Genomic DNA, 22,399 nt, shown 5'->3' on the forward strand with positions numbered 1-22,399 from the left:
AAAGAAAGAAAGAAAGAAAGAAAGAAAGAAAGAAAGAAAGAAAGAAAAGAAAGAAAAATTTTTGCAGCAATGTAACTGAGAATTTCTTGAAATTAATGTCAGACATTAAACCACAGATCCAGGAAATTTAGAAAACACAAGCCAGGATAAATACCAAAAAAAAAAAAACCCCTCCTAGATACAGGCCTACCATTTTTAACTACAGAAAATCAAAGATGAAGAATAAATTCTGAAAGAAGCTGGAAGCAGAGTGGGAAACAATTTACCTATACCTTACCTACAGAGGAGTAAAGATAAGAATTACATCTAACCTTTCATTAGAAACACTCCAAACAAGAAGAGTATGGAATTAAATATTAAAAGTCTGAAGAGAAAAAAAACCCCACTAACATAGAATTCCATACCCTGAGAGATTATTCTTCAAAAGTGAAGGAGAAATAAAAGCTTTCTAAAACACAGATTAAGAGAATTTCGTGCCACTAGACCTACCTTGCAAGAAATGTTAAATTCTTCAGTGAGAAGAAAAATAATATAGGTCAGAAACTTGAATATATATACAGAAAAAAAGAGCATTAGAATAGGAATGAATGAAGGTAAAGTTAAAACTTTTAGTTTTCTTATTTTTAATTGATTTAACAGAAAATAATTTATCAAAATAATAGCAACAATGTATTTAATTATATATGCATATGTGTGTATATGTGCTTATTTATGCTTATGTATAAGCCAAACCAATGAAAGGGAGAAATAAGGATTATTATATTTTAAGCTACTCATACTACTGATGAAGTGATATATTCTTATCTGAAAGTGGACTTGAATTAGCTATAAATGTATATTGCAAACTCTAGAGCAACCACTAAATTTTTTTTAAAAAAAAGGCATACAACCTAATATGCTAAGAAGGAAAACAAAAAATGAAATAATGTAAAATGTCAATTAAAATAAAAGGAATACAGATCCGTCTATTATAAAGACTTATGCATGTGTATGTTTATTGCAGCACTATTCACAATAGCAAAGACATGGAATCCACCTAAATGCCTATCAATGATAGACTGGATAAAGGAAATGTGGCACATACACGCCATGGAAATACTGGAAATACTGTGCAGCCACAAAAAAGAACAAGATCATGTCCTTTTCAGGAATCATGGATGGAGTTGGAGGTCATTATCCTCAGCAAACTAACACAGAAACAGAAAACCAAATACTGCATATTCTCATTTATAAGTGGGAGCTAAATGATGAGAGTATATGGACACATGTAGAGGGGAACAACACACACTAGATTCTATTGGAAGGTGGAGGATGGCAGGAGGCAGAGGATCAGGAAAAACAACAAATAAACAACAAATGGATACTAGGCTTAATGCCCGGGTGATGAAATAATCTGTACAACAAACCCCCATGACACAAGTTTACGCAGGTAACAAACCTGCACTTGTACCCCTGAAATTAAAATAGAAGTGAAAATAAAACTACAAAAGGCAGGTTTTAAAAAATGGAGGACAAAAATAGAAACAAAAAATAAGTGCAATAACAGAAAACAGTGACAAATATAGTAGATATTAATCCAACCATATCAATATTCACTTTGAGTGTCACTGATCTAAATGCACCACTTAAAAGACAGAGATTGTCAGAGTGGATCAAATAAACAAGACCCAACTATATGCTTGTCTACCATAAGCCCACTTTATACTATAAAGATGCATATAGATTAAAAGTAAATAAATGGAGAAAGATATACCATGCTAACACTATTCAAAATAAAGTGCAGTTACAACATTTGATCTTAGTCAAAACATTGAAAAGCAATAGAAAGTGCAGTTACTACATAAATTTTGGACAGAGTAGACTGCAGAGCAAGGAAAGTTATCAGAGATAAAGAAGGGTGTTACATGATGTTAAAAGGGTCAATTCTCCGAGAAGACTTAACAAACCTTAATGTGTGTGCATCTAACAACAGAGCAACAACTATGTAAAGCAAAAACTGATAAAAGTACAAGGAAAAATAGATCCACTATTACAGTTGAAGACTTCAATGTTGTTCCATCAGAAATGAACAGATCCAGCTGGTAGAAAATCAGTAAGAATATCGTGAGTTAAAAACAACCATAATCAACAGGACATAAAAGACAACTATAAACTACTTCATCCAGCAAGAGAAGAGTGTACAATCTCCTCAAACTCACAGGGAATATTCACCAAGATGGACCACATTCTGGGTCATAAAACATAGCTTAACAAATTTTAAATGACAGAAATTATACAATGTCTGCTCTCAAACCACAATGGAATTAAACTAGAAATTAATAACAAAGAGGTAGCTGAAAAATTCCAAATATTTGGAGATTAAATTATACTCTTTAAAATAACACATGGGCCAAAGAAGAAATCTCAAGATAAATTTAAAAATATTTTGACTAAGTGAAAATGAAAACACAATGCATAAAATTTGTGGGATGCAGTGAAAGCAGTGCTTAGCGGGCAATTTACAGTTTTGAATGCATATATTAGGAAAAAAGCTAGATCTAATATCAATCATCTAAGTTTCCACCTTAAGAACTACAAAAGTGGGGCTGGGCACGGCGGCTCACGCCTGTAATCCCAGCACTTTGGGAGGCCGAGGTGGGCAGATCACAAGGTCAGGAGATCAAGACCACCCTGGCTAACACGGTGAAACCCCGTCTCTACTAAAAAATACAAAATATTAGCCGGATGTGGTAGCGGGCGCCTGTAGTCCCAGCTACTTGGGAGGCTGAGACAGGAGAATGGCGTGAACCCGGGAGGCGGAGCTTGCAGTGAGCCGAGATGGAGCCACTGTACTCCAGTGTGGGCGACAGAACAAGACTCCGTCTCAAAAAAAAAAAAAAAAAAAAACTACAAAAGAGAAACAAATTGTATTCAAAATAAGCAGAAGAAAAGAAATAACAAAAATTGGATCAGAAATCAATGAAATTGGAAACAGGAAATTAATAGAGAAAATCAATAAAACCAAGTCATTTCAAAATGTTCCACGTCACAATCAATTTTAAGTCAACCGTTTTTAGGAAAAATAAAACACTTAATATCATTTAGGATGTAATAATGAGCATTGCCATTCTGTTTACATGGTGTTGTTCATTTTAGTCTGGGTTATTTAAAAGATAAAGCTGTTATTGCTTGATTGATAATAGTACATAGCAAACTTGTCTTCATTATGCTATTAAGAAAGTTCCAAAAGAATTGTATGATTTCTCCTGTCATTAACCCTCGCTGTCACTTTAAAGTTCAAACAATAGAATATTTAATGCAAACACTAATGTCTTAAAGTATCACTGCCCAATAATTAACTCTCTAAATTAAATTCTCTTTCAATAATCATTTAAGATAAGCAATAGTGACAAATTTCTCTAACACTATAGAAAAATAAGCTGTTGTAAAGTTATAGTAAATACATAATTTTCAAAAATGGGTGAGCATGGAGTACAATCTGCTTTCCCAGAAAATTTGAGTGAATCACATTTGACATTAGAGTTCATGGATGCTTAGCCTCACTTTCCCATATGTTATTTGGAGACAAACCTAGGTTGCAGTAATATTTCATCCATAAACATTGAGTGTGAATATATAAATGTAAAGACTTAGAAAATTAAAACCATATCATTATCATATCAAAATTAACAGTAATTAATTCATAATATCATGTTATTCAATCGATGTTAAAATTTTTCAATCAATTTGTAAGTGTTGTAAGTGGTTTTTTTGCTTATTTTATACAGTTTTTTTAATCAAGGCACAAATAAATTCATGCACTGAGATTTATTAATAAGTTTCTAATACTTTTTTAATATATAGGTTTATTCTTCATCTATTTTTTTCTTGCAATTTATTTGTTAAAAATAAAAATTATTTGTCCCATCCAGGGTCTTATATTCTCTATATTCCTCATTGAATCTTTGTAATTTAACATATTTCTCTATTTCTTGTCAAATAATAGTTACAGAGATTTGATCAGATCCACTCTCACTCTATAATAATATATGTATTTCCATCAGGTTACAGAGTGAGTTTGTCATCTCTAGTCTTGTTAACAGACATTAATGACCAGACATATTAGTACTTTAAGATAAAATTTGTACTCTATCAACTTTTTTTCATTGACTATCTGCAGCTCACATGAATGCTTGATCCTTTCCCTTTATTTACCAGTGTCCATAATAATGAAATGGTTCCCTAGCATCATCTAGTGACGGCTAATCTGATTTTTTAAAATAATCACTATGAACTCATTGATTTAAATATACTTCAAGGATTTCTAATTATTTATATATTCTCCCTCTTGATGCTTAAATTGCATCATCTTTAATTACTAGAATCTCTTCAAGTTTTCCCCCAAGATTTTCTGACATTGCCCAAGAAGTCTTTAGTAGCTTTCGCGATGTCTGGTGACAGCATGTTCCTGTTGTACCTGGTTTATTTCCAGCCTTAGATATTAAATCAGCCATTTCTAAAAAAATAACTGGTTCTATTTAGTGAGAAATGGAGGCCAAAGTATAAATACTATGGGTATATACTTCTACTTGAGTGATTATAATTTCTAGGCCTTCCCAGGGTGCAGAGATGGTTAATAGATAAAATATCTCATAAGTTCAGAGAAGCATCAGGGACATCAGAGTTCATGAACTTCTCTGATGTAGAAAATCCCCCAAAGTCTACTAACAAGCTAGAACTAAGTGACTTCAACAAACTTTCCGGATATAAATCAATATTCAAGAATCAATTGTCTTTATAATAGCAATGATAAATTAAAAATTAAAATTAATAAAACAATGTCATTTACAATACCTGCAAAAATATGACATACTGTCAGATAAATTTAACAAAATAGGCCAGGCATGATGGCTCATGCCTGTAATACCAACAATTTGGGAGGCCAAGGCAGGAGAATTGGTTGATGTCAGGAGTTCGAGACCAGCCTGGGGAACATAGTAAGACCCCCATCTCTACAAAAAAGTATGTGTATATATATAAAATCGTATGTATCATATATATCTTATATATATACTTACACATATATGTGTATACATACATATATATGAGACTTCTATTCTGAAAACTACAGAACATTGCTAAGAGAAAGTAAAGAAAGTTGAAATAAATGAAAATACATTTCATTTGTATTAATTGGAAGACTCAATAGTCTTCCCCCAATTGATCTACAGATGCAATATAATTCCAATCACTATCTCAGTTTTTTTATTTTTTTGGAGAAATTGAAAAGTTGATACTCTAATTTGTATAAAAGTGAAAGCAGGCCAGGAGTGGTGGCTCATGCCTGTAATCCCAGCACTTTGGGAGGCTGAGGCAGGTGGATTGCTTGAGATCAATTCAACACCAGTTTGGGCAACATAGCAAAACTTTATCTCTACAAAAAGTACAAAATCTAGCTGGGTATGGAGGCATACACCTGTGGTTCCAGCTACTTGGAAGGCTGAGGTGGGAGGATCACCGTAGGCCAGGGAGATTGGGGTTGCAGTGAGCCATGATCACGTCACTGCACTCCAGCCTGGGTAACAGAGTGAGACACTGGAAAAAAAGAAGAAAGAAGGGAAGGAAAGGAAGGGAAAGGAAGGGGAGAAGAGGGGAGGGGAGGGGGGAGGGGGAGAGAATTATTTAGCCAAAACAATTTTGGAAAAGAGAACAATATTAGAAGACTTAGAAGATTTATATTACCGAACTTTGGGATTATCTAAAATGCTAGATAATCAAGAGAATATAGTCTTAGGGGAATGATTATTCAGATTGATAAAGAGAACAGATAACAGATTCCAGGAAGAAATAATTGAATAGAAAAAAAATAAGAAGCAATGAAAGAGTAATCATATGGGAAAAAACGAACCTCAGACTTACTCCAATCATACCAAAAAAAAAAAAAAAAAAAGTCTAATTGGATAATTGGCCAAAATGTAAAAGTTAAAACTTTAACTTCTAAAGAAATGTAGTAAAAAATCTTCACCATCTTGAAGCAGTAAAGGTTTCCGGGAAAAGAAATTGATAAGTTCAATTTCAATAAAATAAACATTTTCTCTTCCAAATACATCATTAAGGAAATGAAAAGGCAAAGCACATTGCCAGAAAATGTTTGCAATTCGTATGCCTCACAGGGAATGGAAACTAGAACATATAAGAGTCATAGAAATAAGAGGGGGAGAAGGCAAACAATACAATTTTTTAAATGACAGTGAGTAGAAAGCTTGCAAATGTATTTTACTAAAGGAGATACAAGAATAGACAATGAATGTGTGAAAATAACATTAGGTACAAGGAAAATAAAAATGTAAACTGTAAGGAGTTACCACTAAACACATGCAAGAATGGCTAAATTTAAAGACTGACAATACCAGCTCCTCAAGAGGATGTGGAGCAAATAGAATTCTCAAAAATTCCTATGTTAAATTATACAAAATTTATATAAATCTCTGGAAGTCTTCCCTAAAGTTAAATATACTTAATCATGATCCAGGAATGTTGGTTCTGAGGTACCTATCCAATCGAAATGAAAACATACGCCCTCCCAGAGACTTTTACTGGTTTTGTTACAATAGCCTGGTAATACATTTTGAAGTCAGGTAGTGTGATGACCCCAGCTTTGTTCTTTTTGCTCAGGATTACTTTGGCTATTCAGGCTCATTTTTGGTTCCATATAAATTGTATTATTATATTCAAATTTTGTGAAAAATGATGTTGGGATGTTGGTATTTTGATAGAGAGTGCACTGAATCTGTAATTGCTTTGGACAGTATGGTCATTTTTACCACACTGGTTTTTTCAGTCCATAAGCATAGGATGTCTTCTCATTTGTTTGTGTCCTCTTCAATTTCTTTCATCAAGATTATTTTTTATATGTGATGGTTTATTCCTATCATTTTATTAATTGCTCTTTAGTAGTTTTGTATATTCTTTGTTTCTTTCTTTCTTCCTTATTATTTCATTGTGGTTTGCTGGTTTTCTATATTGGAAATGTTTGAGTTCTTACTCCTCCTTATTTGTGTGTTTTCTCTAACAGGGGGTTTTATACTTTCATGTGTTTTCATGATGGTAGATACTAACTTTTGCTACCAGGTGTATTATTTCCTTAAGCATTTCTTTTAGGACTAATGTAGTGGTAATTAATCCCCTCAACTTTTGTGTGTTGAGAAAGGCTATGTCTCATAAATGCCTATTCTTCATTTATTGAGTATAACTTTGCTGGGTATAGCATAATTGACTAACAGATTTGTTTTGTTTCCTTCCAGCATTTTGAATATATTCCATTCTCTCCTGACCTGTAAGGTTTCTGCTAAGACATCTGCTATTAGTCATCTGATGGCGACTAGACACTTTTCTATTGCTCTTTTAGAATTCTCTCTCTCTCTTTGATTTTAACAGTTTGACTATAATGTACCATGTAGCAGACCTTTGTAAGTTGTATCTACTTAGGAATTTTTGAGCTTTGTGTATTTGGATGTCTAAATCTCTTGCTAGACTTGGGAAGTTTTCAGCTATTATTTTGTTAATTAGGCTTTCTACTCCTTTTGCTTTCTCTTTGCCTTCTGTGACAGCAAAAATCTAAATATTTGTTCACTTTAGGGTGTCTCACACATCATATAGGCTTTGTTTATTCTTTTTTTCTTTTTTATCTGACTGGGTTATTTCCAAGCTCTGAAATTCTTTCTTCTGCTTGATCTAGTTTATTGTCAAAGCTCTCAAATGTATTTTTTTTATTATTCAATGAATTCTTCAGTTTCAGGATTTCTTTTTGGCTCTTTTTATGGTATCTATGTCTTTTGCAAATTTATTATTCATATCCTGAATTGTTTTTTGGATTTTTTTCTATCATTTATCTATTTTCTTTAGTATCTCACTGAGCTTCTTTAATACCATTATTTTGATCTTTTTCTGGCAGGTCATAAATTTCTTTTTTTTTATTGGAATCTATTGCTGGAGAATTATTGTACTCCTTTAAAGGTGTCATATTTCCTTGTGTTTTCATATTTCTTGTGTCCTTAAATTGTTATCTGTGCATCTGGTGTAACAGGGTTTCTTCCATTTTTTTGGATTTGCTATCAGAGGGGAGAACTTTTTCCTGAAGATGCATCTATGGTGTTGTTTGTAGGGCACTTTGGCTTTGATTTTGGTTGTGTACAATAGTGTAGTCTCTGTATAATATCTTTGGCTGTACGCAGTATCAATGGTGTCTGTGTTTTACTCGGTGGCTTAGGGTGTGCTTGTTAGTGCAGTCTGTGGTGAAGTTTTGCTGGGGATGGGGGTGCCAGTTGAGCCACTTCTTGGGGCCTTATCAGGGCAGCAGTGGGCCAGGTGAGCCAGGCCTTGAACCCCAGGGAAGCACATGTTGACATCAGTGTTAGCAGGTCAAGGTGAAACCATTCTTGGGCTTCCAGGCAGCTTGCTCAGGTGCCAGCAGTGGCAGCTGTGACTCAGGTTGGTGGGTAGGTCTCCAAGCCCCTGGGCAGCAAGCATAGTGTGGGCAAAGGCAGTGACAATGGGAGGAAGGCCTCTGTTTCCCAGGCAGTCTGTGCTGGTTGTGGTGACTGTGAAGGGATGAGTAGGCCAGTCTCCAGTCCTGCGGGAGGCACCTGTGAGTGGGTGCCAGCTGTGGTGGAGTGGCAGGCTGTTTGGACCCATCCTCAGGCCTGTGAGAGGAATGCTCAGGTACCTACAGTAGTGGTTGGGACAGGGTGATTTATTGGCCCCCAGACCGCACACTTGGGCACTGGGAGGTCAGGGACAGTGGTGAAGCCAGGCTGGGTGAGGACCTGTCTTCAGGCTCCCTGGTGGTGCATGCTGGCACTGGCTGCAGTGGCCAGGGGCAAGGTGATCTCCAGGCCCATGGCAGAGTGCTTGGATGTGGGCAACAGTGGCTGCACTGTGGCCTTACTGCTGGGGAACACCACGTTGCTTTCAGTGGCAGCAGCTGTAGGCAGGCAACCGGGGAGGGTATGCTTTGGCCCAGGTGGCAGCTGCAGGTGCAGGAGGTTGTCCTCAAGACACTGGTTAATGGGCAGTGGCCCTGCTGCTGGGGGCAATGTGATGACTGCCAGTGCCTCATGCTCCAGTCCTGGAATCTGCTGCCAGCAGTGGCGGCAGCTGTGGGTGGGGCATGTCAACAGGGGTCTAGAGATGTGGGGAGGCAGGGGCTATTGGGCCCCAGGGTACAATGCAGTCTGAAAGGGACTCTCAAAATGACATCAGGCTGCAGCTGCTCAGCACTAACGGTGTGTGTGGGACTCAGTGTGATCTCTCTCTCTGGAGGGACCAATGCCATTGTACACTTTGCAAGTAGCTTCCTATGTTAGTCTCAGGGCCAAGGGTCAAAGGCTCTCCCGCGGCTAGGGTTGCATGAGTCTGTGCTGGGAATGTGGATCACTGGGGATCTCTCACTTACCCATTCCCTGCATTGGAGAGCTTCTCTGGGATCCCAGCCAATCCTAACCCAACAGGCTGCCTGACTTTGCTTTGCTTTCCTTCCTTGCCTCAGGTGTTTCCAGCCACTTCTCCATTGATTCCAGCGTTCTCTCTTAGATGATCTATTCAAAGTATGATTATCCACTTGCTATTTTGATTCTCCCAAAAGGTGAGTGTTAAATGCATCCAGGCAACCATCTTGAGGACCCCCACCACCTTGTAGTGTAAAAATTGTTACATTTTATTGTATGTGATTCCACCTCAGTAGTAGAACCATATACAATAAAACAGTAATTTTTAAAAGGCCTAGAAGATAAAATAGAAAATTCTAACTTTTAAATTTATGTATTTTCTTGTACTATAGTTGATCAAGCCATTATATCTAGATGTAAAGCATCGAAGGCAAAGATCACGTCTCTTACCCTCTTTACTCCCAGCTTAACCAATTACAAGCTCCCAGGAAATGCTTCCCATCTACTGATAAGAAGAATGGGTTTTTGTATTTAGAGATTTTATCTTCTATTTCTTTGGCTTCTTTCTAGTATACTGTGAATACTATAGTGATAACAACCTTTATCATTCAAATAACATGTTTAAATTTTTAAAAAGTTTTCAAATAGTTTATTCCACGTTATCTTCATAGCAGTCCTATGAAGTACACAAGTCTATAGTAAATTTACTCCAAAAAAAGATTTCTCATAAATTCAGGCCAAATTTTCCTTCCTTTTCATGAAATTTTACCATGACGAATTACTAATCTATAACATGTCAACATTCGTTTTAATGATGAAGCAACAAGCATGCACAGGACTAATATTTAAAAGGAATGGGAATAAAATTATATTACTGTGTCATTATTTACTCAGCAAATATGGAGACAGCAGAGACAGTAGACTTTATGTGGTATGCATTTACATTAAGATCAAGATAACTAATCATGGTTGAAAGTTTCAAAGAACTTAAGAGAAACAAACAAACATGTCATTGAAAGGTGATGAAATAAGTGCATGGCAGAGACAGCAAAAGAGCTAAAAAAAAAAAAAAAAAAAAAAAGCACATGGCAGGGTCATCTGCCATAGAACAGCGAAACACGGTTGGGGGTAAGCGGGAGTCAGTATCCATTAAGATTTTCTAGAGGAAATAAATTTAAGATGAGATCTTATACAGGAAATAAAGAGAAGGAACAATAAATTACGAGAGCATTTCAGGCAGAAGGAACCACATGGGTAGTACACAGCAGTGAAAGAGCACGGCCTCATGAAAGAAAAATAAAACCAAATTCCATCAAAGATAGATTAAAGAAGCATATGATTAGGTTAGGAGAACAATTGGCATGTTATCAAGGAAAAGGTGAGAGAAGATGGTGACTTGGACTACAGGAATGGCAGTCAGGATGTATGATGAAGTGGTTAGAGAGAACCTGATGGATCAGTGAGGCTGTGGCTTAGAAAAGGGAATAACTCCCTGTGGAGCTCAAAATGACTGTGTCCAGCCTATCAGTTGGATAAGAGTTTCAATCAGAAAAGAGAATTTAACATACAGATTTGACAATGATAACAGCAAGTATAGATTGTAACTGATGTCATGGGAATGGATGTGATAGCCCAGAAAGAAAAGACTAGAAGGAACTCAACAGCAAATCCATCTGGCAGAGCCCATTTATTCTGTTTAGCCCCAGATGACTTTTTTCTTCTTTCTTTTTCTTGTTTCTTTTTATTATTTATTGAATTTGAATATACTTAAGCACTGTATGCACTTTCTACCTGGCTACAAAGTACATCATGACCTACACTATTTCACTGTCCTACTTCACATGTTTATGATATTTGCTTGGATCTTGTTTGCTGTGCCCAGCGTGGTGAGGAGTGCACAGCTTTAAAAAGAATGTCACAAGTAGCAGCACTTAAGGGAGGAAAGAAAAACTCCAATCTTAATAGAGATAGTGAAGGAGCAGCCAGAGAAAGGGAAGGGGAACCAGAAATGTATAGTCTCATAACAGAGATCAACCATGTCAAATGTCAGTGAAGATAGGCAAGATGAGGACTGAAATGTTCGCTATGGGTTTTGTAATGAGGAGGTCATTGGTGACCCTAATATAGTATTAGGTGCAGGAGTCAAATTGTGAATAAGTGGGTTCAGGAAATAGAGCAAGCAGGAAAAGGCAGTCATTTCAACATGCTCGTCTATGTAGGACAGAAAGAACTTGTGCTAGAAGACAGAATTGAGTCATAGGAAGATTCTTAAAAATAGTATTATAGAATCAATAAATCTTTTCATGAATGTCTTTGTTTATCTCACTTTAATATATCTAATATCAGGAGACCATTTAAAACAAATGAATCTTAGAGCCATGGTCAGTCAGGTGAGGCTGTGGTGACAGTTGGGACATACTTTTCTTCACCTGACCATATTAATATCACTTCAATTGAGACATGTACATCATTAGCACTGTATACGATGGTTAATGTCTTTAGAAGGATTACATTATAATTAAGCATTAGAATGACAGTTTGTACCCAGAAAAACACCAAAACAGTAGCATAATATAAGGTAAAAATCCATGTCCAATAATTCTTAAAGAATTCATTTATTCAGAATAAAATAGAAAATTTCAATAAGACAGAATTGTATTATGGTTTTATCGACACCATTTATTTTCTAAAGATGCATACAAAGTAGACCATCTGGCAATCACTGTGATATTAGATTTGAAATACCTTTTGATACCCAATACACGAATATATATATTTTTTAAATGCCAATAAATACAGATTTTTAGTTCCCCCACCATTCTAAGAAAGTTTTTCTTACCCATACTAACAAAAAAATCTTTTATATATATATCTTTTATACCTTTTCTATGCATTGAAATACACCTGCAAATATTAAGATAAAACATGCAATTGGTTTATTGTTTCTTTTCTCCATTAAATACTATTATTTCGGATTTTTATAGCTATCTTTTTTCTCATATGACTAGTGCTATATTTTATTGAAAGAATGGGGAAAAGTATAAGCATACACTAGAGGGAGTTTAAATCAATACAGACTCAAGAAGAATTTTGGAAATACATATGACCATTTAAAATGTGTATATAATATAATCTAATTTAGTCCTACCCTAATGAAAAACTCCCACCTGTGCAAAAAGGAAGCACATTGGTCTATTTATAATAGGGAAAAGTTGAAACATCATATGTGCTTCACAAGGGAAATGGATACAATGAATAAACAAATGCCTGAAATATTCATGCTATGGAGTACTGGGCAGCAGTATAAAAAGAATGAAACTGACCAGTGTATACAAATATGTGTAGTTTCCCAAGACCTCTTCTCTTATTAAGGTTTTCTGTTTGTTTGTCTTTTTAAATGGAATTCACAAGGATATATTTAAATGCTAGCAGGAATGAAACCTTAAATCAGGTAAAGAGAAAGGAAACAGAGAAGGGATCTTAGTACCTTTGAGGTCCCTGAGAAAATATCAGAATCAGAACAATGGCTACAGATTAAAATCTTCTCTAACAGGAGAAAAGAAGAAAGGACAGGCATAAATGCTGATGAGCAAAGTTTTTATTCTACTCTTCTCCCAGTTTTCTCTATCTTAACAAGGATTTCATGTTAAAAACCCACTCGCCCAATCTCACTAGCTCTTGCATCTTCTGTTTCTGGAATGCTCTCTATATTTGTTTCTCACGGCTGCAATAGCAAATCACTGTGACCTAAAAGCTTTATAACAACAAGAGTTTATTCTATCTCAGTTTTAGAGTCTGGACGTCAGAAATCAAGGTGTCAGCAGTGCCATGCTCTCTCCTAAGCCTCTTGGAGAGAATCCATCCTTGTCTCTTGGAACTTCTGGTGACTCCAGGTGCCCCTTGGCTTGTAACAGCAAATCGCTGCCTCAGTCTTCACATGGCTTTCTCCTCTGTGTCTCTGCTCATCTGTCTGTGTCTTCTCTTGTATAAGGACCCTTGTCGTTGGATGTAGGCCCCACCTTATACAAGCTGATCTCATCCTGAGATGCTTAGTCTAATTATATCTGCAAAGACCCTTTTTTCCATTTACAGGCTCTGAAGATTAGGACGAGGACATATCTTCAAGAAGCCACAATTCAACCCACTAAATCCTCTACTGAATTTTTTTTCCTTCTTGTTAAGAACCTAGTTTCCCTATTTTTATGTTTGAAAATTATATAACTTTCAATATTAAAAGAAACACATAAAAATTAAAATATAGTGTGCACAGAATGGTTAGAGAAGTCTGGTGTTGGATGGGCTCAGTATCTAATGCTATGTGTCAATGAAAGAGTAGGAGGAAGAAAGGAATTCCTGAAAAAAGAAACTGTCTTGTCAATAAAAATTTTTATTATATGAAAAAAATAGTTATGGTAATTGGAAAAGGAAACTAATTAGAAGATTGCAAAAAATATAATATGGGAAAGCCCTCATCTACACAAGAATCATTGCATAGTTTACTTTTCTTTCACACATATAAACGGGGTCACCCGGATTTGATTTCTGATAATCTTAAAATGTAAAAAAAAAAAAAAAAAAAGTCACTATCTGGTGAATTAAACTATCTTTTGCCTTCTTTATGTGATCCAGGGTGTCAAAGAGAAAATTGTTATAAGGAGAATGTCTTCTACTGGTGATGCTACTGATAACCACCCGTCTTGTATTGTTTGCTGTTAGGACATGTATCTCATTTTCCTTGCTAGATTAAAAACTCCATGAGAACTAGAACATAGAATCTAATACTTTCTATCTCCCATCCATATTGCTGAGCATATGCTCAAAAAACAGAAATGTTTTCTTCACTTGAAAAATGAAGACACAGAAATTTAACATTTGAGCACTGATTTAATGATGTTAGGGAGAGAAAACCATGTCTGCTGGTTGACTGAGCTATTAATTCCAAAGACACTTGGAGCACAGTCCCTCTTTGAACTACAAAGAGCTGCTGAGTGCTGGCGAGTGGCAAGTGGCGTGAAGCCTCAGGAGGGCTAGGCCAAGGGAGCCCTCATCCTCACCGCAAGCCCATGCCATGCTCATAGTAGGCCCTGTCCCACAGAGAAGCTCACCAGTTTCTGAGTTTTATCTTTCTCAGAGATCAAAATAATGTAATAATCAAACAAAATAATGTAAGTTGGTACTTTTAAAAGGGTAAAGAATGGTATCTCCATGGAATGCAGATCTATTTTGTTACTACACACGGAGTAACCTATGCTAAACATATTGTGACAAACAAGCATAAGTGATCTTAGAAGCAGATACCTAAGGAGCTATATTTAAGCAACAAGGCTATCTAAGCATGAGCCGGTGGTGCATTCCATTGCCCAGTGTGTTAGTGTTGTTTAGTTTTCACTTAAATAATAAACCATGAGTCTATTAAAAGACATTCCTCTGCTAAATTCGCATGTCAGAATGTTAACTAAAGAAAAAGGGAGTCAACCTGAGTTGGGTTGCTGAGAACTGTTTTAAAGGAATTAGAGATCAAAACTATTGCTCCAGGAGGTACCGGCAGCAGATCAATAACAAAATGCTTTATTCACGGGTCTGAAAGAGGCAGCAGGGAAGAAGAAAATCTATCTCAGCTCTTTCTATGCAGCCTGGCTTTACAAATAAGATACCAAAGGAAGGCGAGACTCCAATAAACCTCTTCATTCGATGTTTTTTTCCTTTCTTGAGGATATGCTCACTAACACCAGAAGGCTTTTTATGGCACAAAATGACACAGTAAGAAAAACAGTCTCACAAATCATCTAGCTAATTTTCCCAAGAAACTGCAGAAATAAGAGGGTGTTTCTCTCCTAACACCTTCCCAGGTTCACAGTATACACCTGAACAGTCCCTGAAGGATTCAGTGTGTATAATAGTATAGGATTTAGTGTGCAAGGCACAGATAGACAGGATAAAGCATCCTGGGGTTTACAATGCATTTAGCACAAGGCTGTCGGTCAGCAACAGTGTGATAAAATCCATTAAAATGACCATCTAACCTGTAAGAATAATCAATATAATAAAAGTAAGACTATTAAATAATTAAATAACTATATTATGACTTATTACAGAAGCTTTTTTTGGGAGGGCAAATGGGGGATTGAGTCCAAGCTATATTTAATAAACCATAGTAACTAACATAGCCTTCAGTGAGAAAAGATACCTGTTTTTTTTTTTTTCGAAAGTGCACATGGAGAGTGGGTAGTAGGAACTTTTTTCAAAAAATGGAAAGAGTGGATATCCAGGCACTTGTTTACAAAATAGTACGTCTGAAAGAGCCATTGATTTTGACAGCATCAGAGAAATACATTTCCCTAGTGTGCTGACTTAAGTGGTTTCCCTTCAGATCAAAATTCAGGTGTCCCATCCACCCGGCTCCACTGCTGAAAACCTGCTGATGACCTCTTCTCGGGATTTGGAGTTGTATCTGATGTGTCCTAGTAGACCAAAATGACTAATCAAAATGTTGTAAATAAGACACTTGAGAAGTGACTCGTGATTAGTTGCCCTTCAAATATGGCTCACTTAGCCTAAATACATAGCAATCACCTAAGGAAGGCCTTTCTGCTAAAACACTTTTAATAACACAGTCACCCATAATTTCAGAGATCTCTCCTGCTGCAACCTATGTTAGGAATTAGAAATTGGGTTTCTAATTTCATACTAACTAACCACCTTAGTAGATCTTTATCTACTATATTATGCTACCTATTTTTGTTCTCTTTTAAAACAATATCTTTGTTATCATATTATTTTTTCCAAAAGCTAATTCTTGAGAAAGAATAAATCCTAAAATTATTTTAATTAAAATTTCATGATAACAGGGAAAACCTGCTTTTGTAGTATTCAAGACATTGCCTTTATTTTTTCATTTTGCTAAAAAGAATCACTACACCAGTTGAATACAGCAAATTTCCCATGTGTATTAGTCTGTTCTCACACTGCTATAAAGAACTACCTGAGACTGGGTAATTTATAAAGAAAAGAGGTTTAATTAACTCACAGTTCTTCGGGCTGTACAGGAGGCGTGGTTTGGGAGACCTCAGGAAACTTACAATCACGGCGGAAGGTAAAGGGGAAGCAAACACATCTTAACATGGTGGCAGGAGAAAGAGAGTGTGAAGAGGGAAATTTTACACACTTTCAAACAACAAGATCTCATGACAACTTTATCACAAGACAGCACTAGGGGACTGGTGCTAAACCTTTAGATTCAATCATCTCCCACCAGGCCACACCTCTAACACTGGGGATTAAAATTCAACATGAAATTTGGGTGGGGACACAGAGCCAAACCATATCACCATGCATGAAACATAATTTATTACCTTGCTTCTTAACACTATCCTTTGTTCTGTATTCATAATATCTACTCAACAATGATTTGCCGAGCATTTCCAGGTAATTCTCCACCTGTATCATGACTCAAGCAAAACACCACACACCAGGAATCCTCATTTCTCCTCTCCTCATCCTTTTTACCTAGTCTTTTACCAAATGCAACACTTTTCATTTTGAAATAAAATCACTTACATAAAAATTATAAAAGTAGTATAAAAAATTCCCTTGTACACTTTACCCAAATTCATAAATATTAATCTTTTACACTTTATTATTTTTGCATGTTTCATCCTTCTTGGTGCAACCTATCAGGAGGCACATTGTATCAATCTGTCCCATTGTTGGTGATCTTGATTTTGATCACTCCATTAAGGTAGTGTCTTCCAGGTTTCTTCATGGTTAAGCTACTATTTTTCCCCTTGTAGTTAATGTTTCTTGTAGGATGATAATTTCAGACTGTTGTAAATATAGTATTTTCTATAATATCATCTTCCTTTCATTTTAATGTTCATTTATGATTCTTTCCTGAAAAGATTTATTGTAATTATTGGCAAAAGGTGATTTCCTAATCATTTTTCTACATTTTTAATTATAATCTCCTGTAGACAAGAACTTTCCTTTCAATTTATTTAGTCATTTTTTCATGTCAGTATGAACTCATTGATTTTTTTATGTGACGGGTTGCAATTTTTAGTATCATTAATTGTGGTGTTGTTCAAATTTTCTTCATATTTAAGATGGTCCCTATGTCTTTTTTACACATCACCATCATTTTTTGAGATTTCAGTAATCAGAGATACTCCACACTAACCTTGTGCTACCCCATGTGTTAGTTTGCTATGACTGCTGTACAAGGCACCACAGTCCAGGTGGTGAAAACAACAGCAATGTGTCATCTCACAGTTTTGAAGGTTAGAACTTCAAAATCAAGATGTCAGCATAGTAGTTTCCTTCTGAGGGCCATGAGGAAAAGATTGGTTCCAGGCCTCTCTCTTTGGCTTACAGAAGGCCGCCTCTTCCTGTGTCTCCTCACATTGTCTTCCCTCTTCACATGTCTCTGTATCTTTGAGTGGAATTCTCCCGTTACACACCAGTCATTTTGGATTAGGACCTACCTTAATGACCTCATCTTAACTAAATATACCTATAATGATCCTATTTCCAAATAAGGTCCTATTGTAAGATTCTGGGAGTTTGTACTTCAACCTATGAATTGAAGGAGGACAGAGTTCAACTCATAGCACTGTCTCACCATTGGAATCAGCCATTTCTCCAAGGAGGCCTGGCTCCTTTTATTAGAAATTGATATTTAGAAACTAGCTTCTAGGTGCTAGATGGGCTCACTAATTTTAGGACGTATAGCTTCTACAACCTCTCAGTGGACAGAGATTTAAAAAAATTTTTGTATATATATGCAAACATATTTATGTCTACATATGTATCTAGATCTAGATATATATACATACATACATGTATCTACACAAATTTTTGTATGTAGAGATATATATATGTATGCATATATATCTAGATCTAGATATATGTATGTATACATACCTGTACATACTGAGTTCATGCTGAGACCTACTATTCTAAATCCAATACCACAGGACTTACTCTAACCTTCTCCTTTACCTTCTCTTAAGCTTGCCTTCAACAGATAGAAAGTAGCTCTCCTTTTTCATAGTAATTTATTTTCTCAGACCAAGAATGCATATCTGGTAGTTTTAGAATTAACATGTCCTACCACTGCGAAAAGCAAGCATTCAGAACGTCCAGCTCAGCAAGTAACGAACTTGGAAGTTGTCACTTTGTGCAAAAAGCAAGTAAAAAACTGAACAAACTGAAAAATCAACAACTCTTGTTAGATCCAGAGAAGTGAGGTCACAGGACAAACTGCTGCCCCCAAATTGGATAGAAGACAGGTGAGTACAGAAAATCACAGCTTACAAGACCAGAGACTTCCAGCAAAAACCTTCCAGGGTTGAAAACTCTGAACTGTAATTGATGAATTGCCAGAGGCTCAGAGCAGATAACTCAGAGAGTCAGTAACTCTAGGGGGCCCAGTCATCAGAGGTGCCTACATTGGTGAGCTTTACCTCAGGAGCTCAACCAGATTCTCACAGTGAATACTGGAGAAAAATTTTCTGGGGCTTATAGCAGAGGGAGGAAAAGGAAACATTTCAAAATACACCAGAGCATTTTGTCTTTTTTTTTTTTTTTTTTTTTTTTTTTTAATTGAGACGGAGTCTCGCTCTGTCCCCAGGGTGGAGTGCAGTGGCGCCATCTCGGCTCACTGCAAGCTCCACCTCCCGGGTTCACGCCATTCTCCTGCCTCAGCCTCCCGAGTAGCCGGGACTACAGGCGCCTGCCACCACGCCCGGCTAATTTTTTTTTTGTATTTTTAGTAGAGACGGGGTTTCACCGTGGTCTAGATCTTCTGACCTTGTGATCCGCCCGCCTCGGCCTTCCAAAGTGCTGGGATTACAGGCGTGAGCCACCGCGCCCGGCCATGCATTTTGTCCTTCTTAACAAGAGCTGCCCTCAAGAGAAACTGCCATATCAGAGTCTAAGCTATTGGGGTTCTATCAGTGCCTAACTGACATGGGAGAAGGGAAATACTCAACTCCAGCCTAGTCCAGCCATCCTTTCCCACCTATAAAGGGTGGAGGTAGACTGAGAAGCACTTGTGAAGTTCACAATTCAGAGGCACAGGCTCACTAAAAGACTGAGACCTAATCATCAGACTATAGACCATTTCCCCTTCCCCACACCTTACCAACACATTAGTAAAGGCTCATTTCCTATTGTTCCCTTGACCCAGTACATAATGTTTGGCTACTAAGAAAAAAGTTACAAACCATGTTAAAAGGCAAAAAACAAAACAAAACAAATCCCACAACATAAAGAGAAACCAAGCCTCAGAACCAGACCCAGCTATGCCAGGGATGTCGGAATTATCAGAACCAGAATTTAAAACAACAATAATTAGTATGCTAAGAGCTCTAATAGATAAAGTAGATAGCATTCGAGAGCAGATGGGCAATAGAAGCAGAACAATGGAAATTTTCAGAAAAATAAAAGAAATAGTAGAGATCAAAAACACTGTAATAGAAATAAAGAATGCCTTTGATGGGCTCATTGGTAGACAAGACACAACTGAGGAATGACCCTGAGCTTCAGGATACCTAACTAGAAACTTCAAAAATGAAAATGGAAAGAGAAAAGGGACTAAAATAAATAAATAAATAAATAAATAAATAATTAAGTAAATAACAGAATGTCCAAGAACTGTTTGGGAAAACTAAAAAAGGTAACCTGTGTAAAGAAAAGAAAGAGAGAAAGAAACAGAAGAAATATTTGAAGCACTAATAACTGATAATTTCCTCAAATTAATATCAGATTCCAAACATCAGAGCCAGGAATCCCAGAGAATATCAAGCAGGATAAATTCTTTATGAAACAAACAAACAACAACAAAAAAAAGCATATCATATTCAAACTACAGAAAATACAAAATTTTAAAAAATGAAAATAACTCAGAGGAAGAAAACAGCTTATCTATATGTAACCTGTTACATTCTATTTCTAGAACTTACATTCTAGTTGGGGTACTTATAATTTCCTACAATTTTTAAAAATCCATCCAGTTTCAATGTAGGCCTGTATTCATTGGTTTATTCAATAATGCTTGATACATATTTAGTGAATACCTACTGTGATGTGTCAGATGCTGTTTTAGCTGCTTGTAAATCACAGAGGTCTAGTGGAACCGGGAGCTCAATTAAAATCACCTCATCATTGGGTTCACTCTTCTATATCTCCTCTTAGACATCCCTTCTCTCCAATTGCTGCTTTATGTTGCTTGGAAACATAAATATTATTGTGCACACTTCCAATTACATATCTATAATGGCGCTCCATTGAAAACAGGATAAATTCCAGCCTCTTTAATATTACATTATAGACCCTTTGAAACCTTATCCCTCTACCCAAACAGTTTCATCGCTTGTCAGGTTCTAACTGTCACTCAAATACTCCAGCATGGACGTTGACATTTCTGTCACCTGGCAAATGGAGCTCCCTATTCCTGTGATACTCTTTCTTCTCCCTACCACAACATCCTACTCAGATTTCCCAAAGTAGAATTAATACTTTCTTCTTGGATGTTTCCCAAACATATGCAATGGGCTTCTTGCCAAAGTCCCACAGTCTCATTCTTCACAAGCTGTGAATGTCCCCAGGGCAGATGGTTATATGTATTCACAGTAGGATATCAATAATGGTGTTTTGAATGAATAAAAGATAGTATTTTTTAGTAAAGGCTTGCAAAATCTTTATTTTTCTAGGAGAAGATTAAGGTCCCAGCAAAGGTCTCATAATTGCTCCTGTTTAAATCACCTTGGTCATTCCCCTTGGAGAATGACAGCAGCAGTGTGAGACTTAACACTGTTGCTACAGCTGTTCTGCCAGAGGTTTGCCAGCGATGCCATGAAGGTCTTTTTGAAAGAACCACAGTTTAGCAAAAAAAAAATAAAGCACTCTACTCATGAAAAAGTTAGAGAAAAACTGTATTCCTATTTAATGAGAAGAAATAATCAATTAAATCATTCTATTCTGGTCCCCCTTCTATAAGACCTATAAGAACATGAATTATTGAAGCTTACTGTATAACCAACTATAACAGAAGGATGGATTTGGTTTACATCATGTTGATGTTAAATCTTGACATGATGACATGATTAATCATTTCAGGTCACAGTTCTAAGAGAAAAGAGACAGAGAAAATTCAAAAGCAGAATTTTTTATTGTAAAGCAATACAAAATAGCACTTTTATTAGGATAAAAGCTATTTGCAAAACAAGGAAATGTATGTAAATAAAAATATATATAATTAGTTTCCTATTGCTACTTTATCACCACAAATTTCATGGCAAAAAACAACACAAATTTATTATCTTGCAGTTCTGAAGTCCAGAAGTATGAAGTGGTCTCACTGAGCTAAAAATCAAGTCACCAACACAGCCGCATTCTTTCTGGAGACTCTGGTGGGGAATTCCTTTCTTCGACTTTTCTGGCTTCTAGAGGACACCTGCATCCTTGGCTCTTGGCCACTCCTTCCATCTTCCAAGCCAGTATGGCAACACTTTGATCTCTGTTTTTGTTGTCACATATTATTTTCTTCTTCTGCCTTCCTTTCCTATCTTTTAATTAACATTAGGACTACATTGGGCCACCCACGTCATCCAAAATAATCTCCTTATTTTGAGGTCAGCTGATTAGTAGCCTTAATTCCATCTGCAAACTAAATTACCCCTTGCCAAGTACCACTCTCAGGTAACAGCTAGTAAGAGAAAGACATCCTGGTAGAGTACTATTCTATTCTGTGTATTTTATATATATACACATATATATGGCTACTTTACAATTATTTAGAGAAAATAAAGTATGTATAGAATTTTGAGGTAGAAGATATTATTTCAGGGCAAGGACATAAGGAAGCAAGCAAATATAAAGCTCTGATATTAAAAACTGAAGGTCACATTACCAATGAAATGTTCTGTAAGTTTATTAATAATTGTGTATCTGTAGTTTTGCAGTTAAAAATATGT

This window comes from Mandrillus leucophaeus, unplaced genomic scaffold (assembly GCF_000951045.1).
Source record: "Mandrillus leucophaeus isolate KB7577 unplaced genomic scaffold, Mleu.le_1.0 Scaffold524, whole genome shotgun sequence".
Taxonomy (NCBI): domain Eukaryota; kingdom Metazoa; phylum Chordata; class Mammalia; order Primates; family Cercopithecidae; genus Mandrillus; species Mandrillus leucophaeus.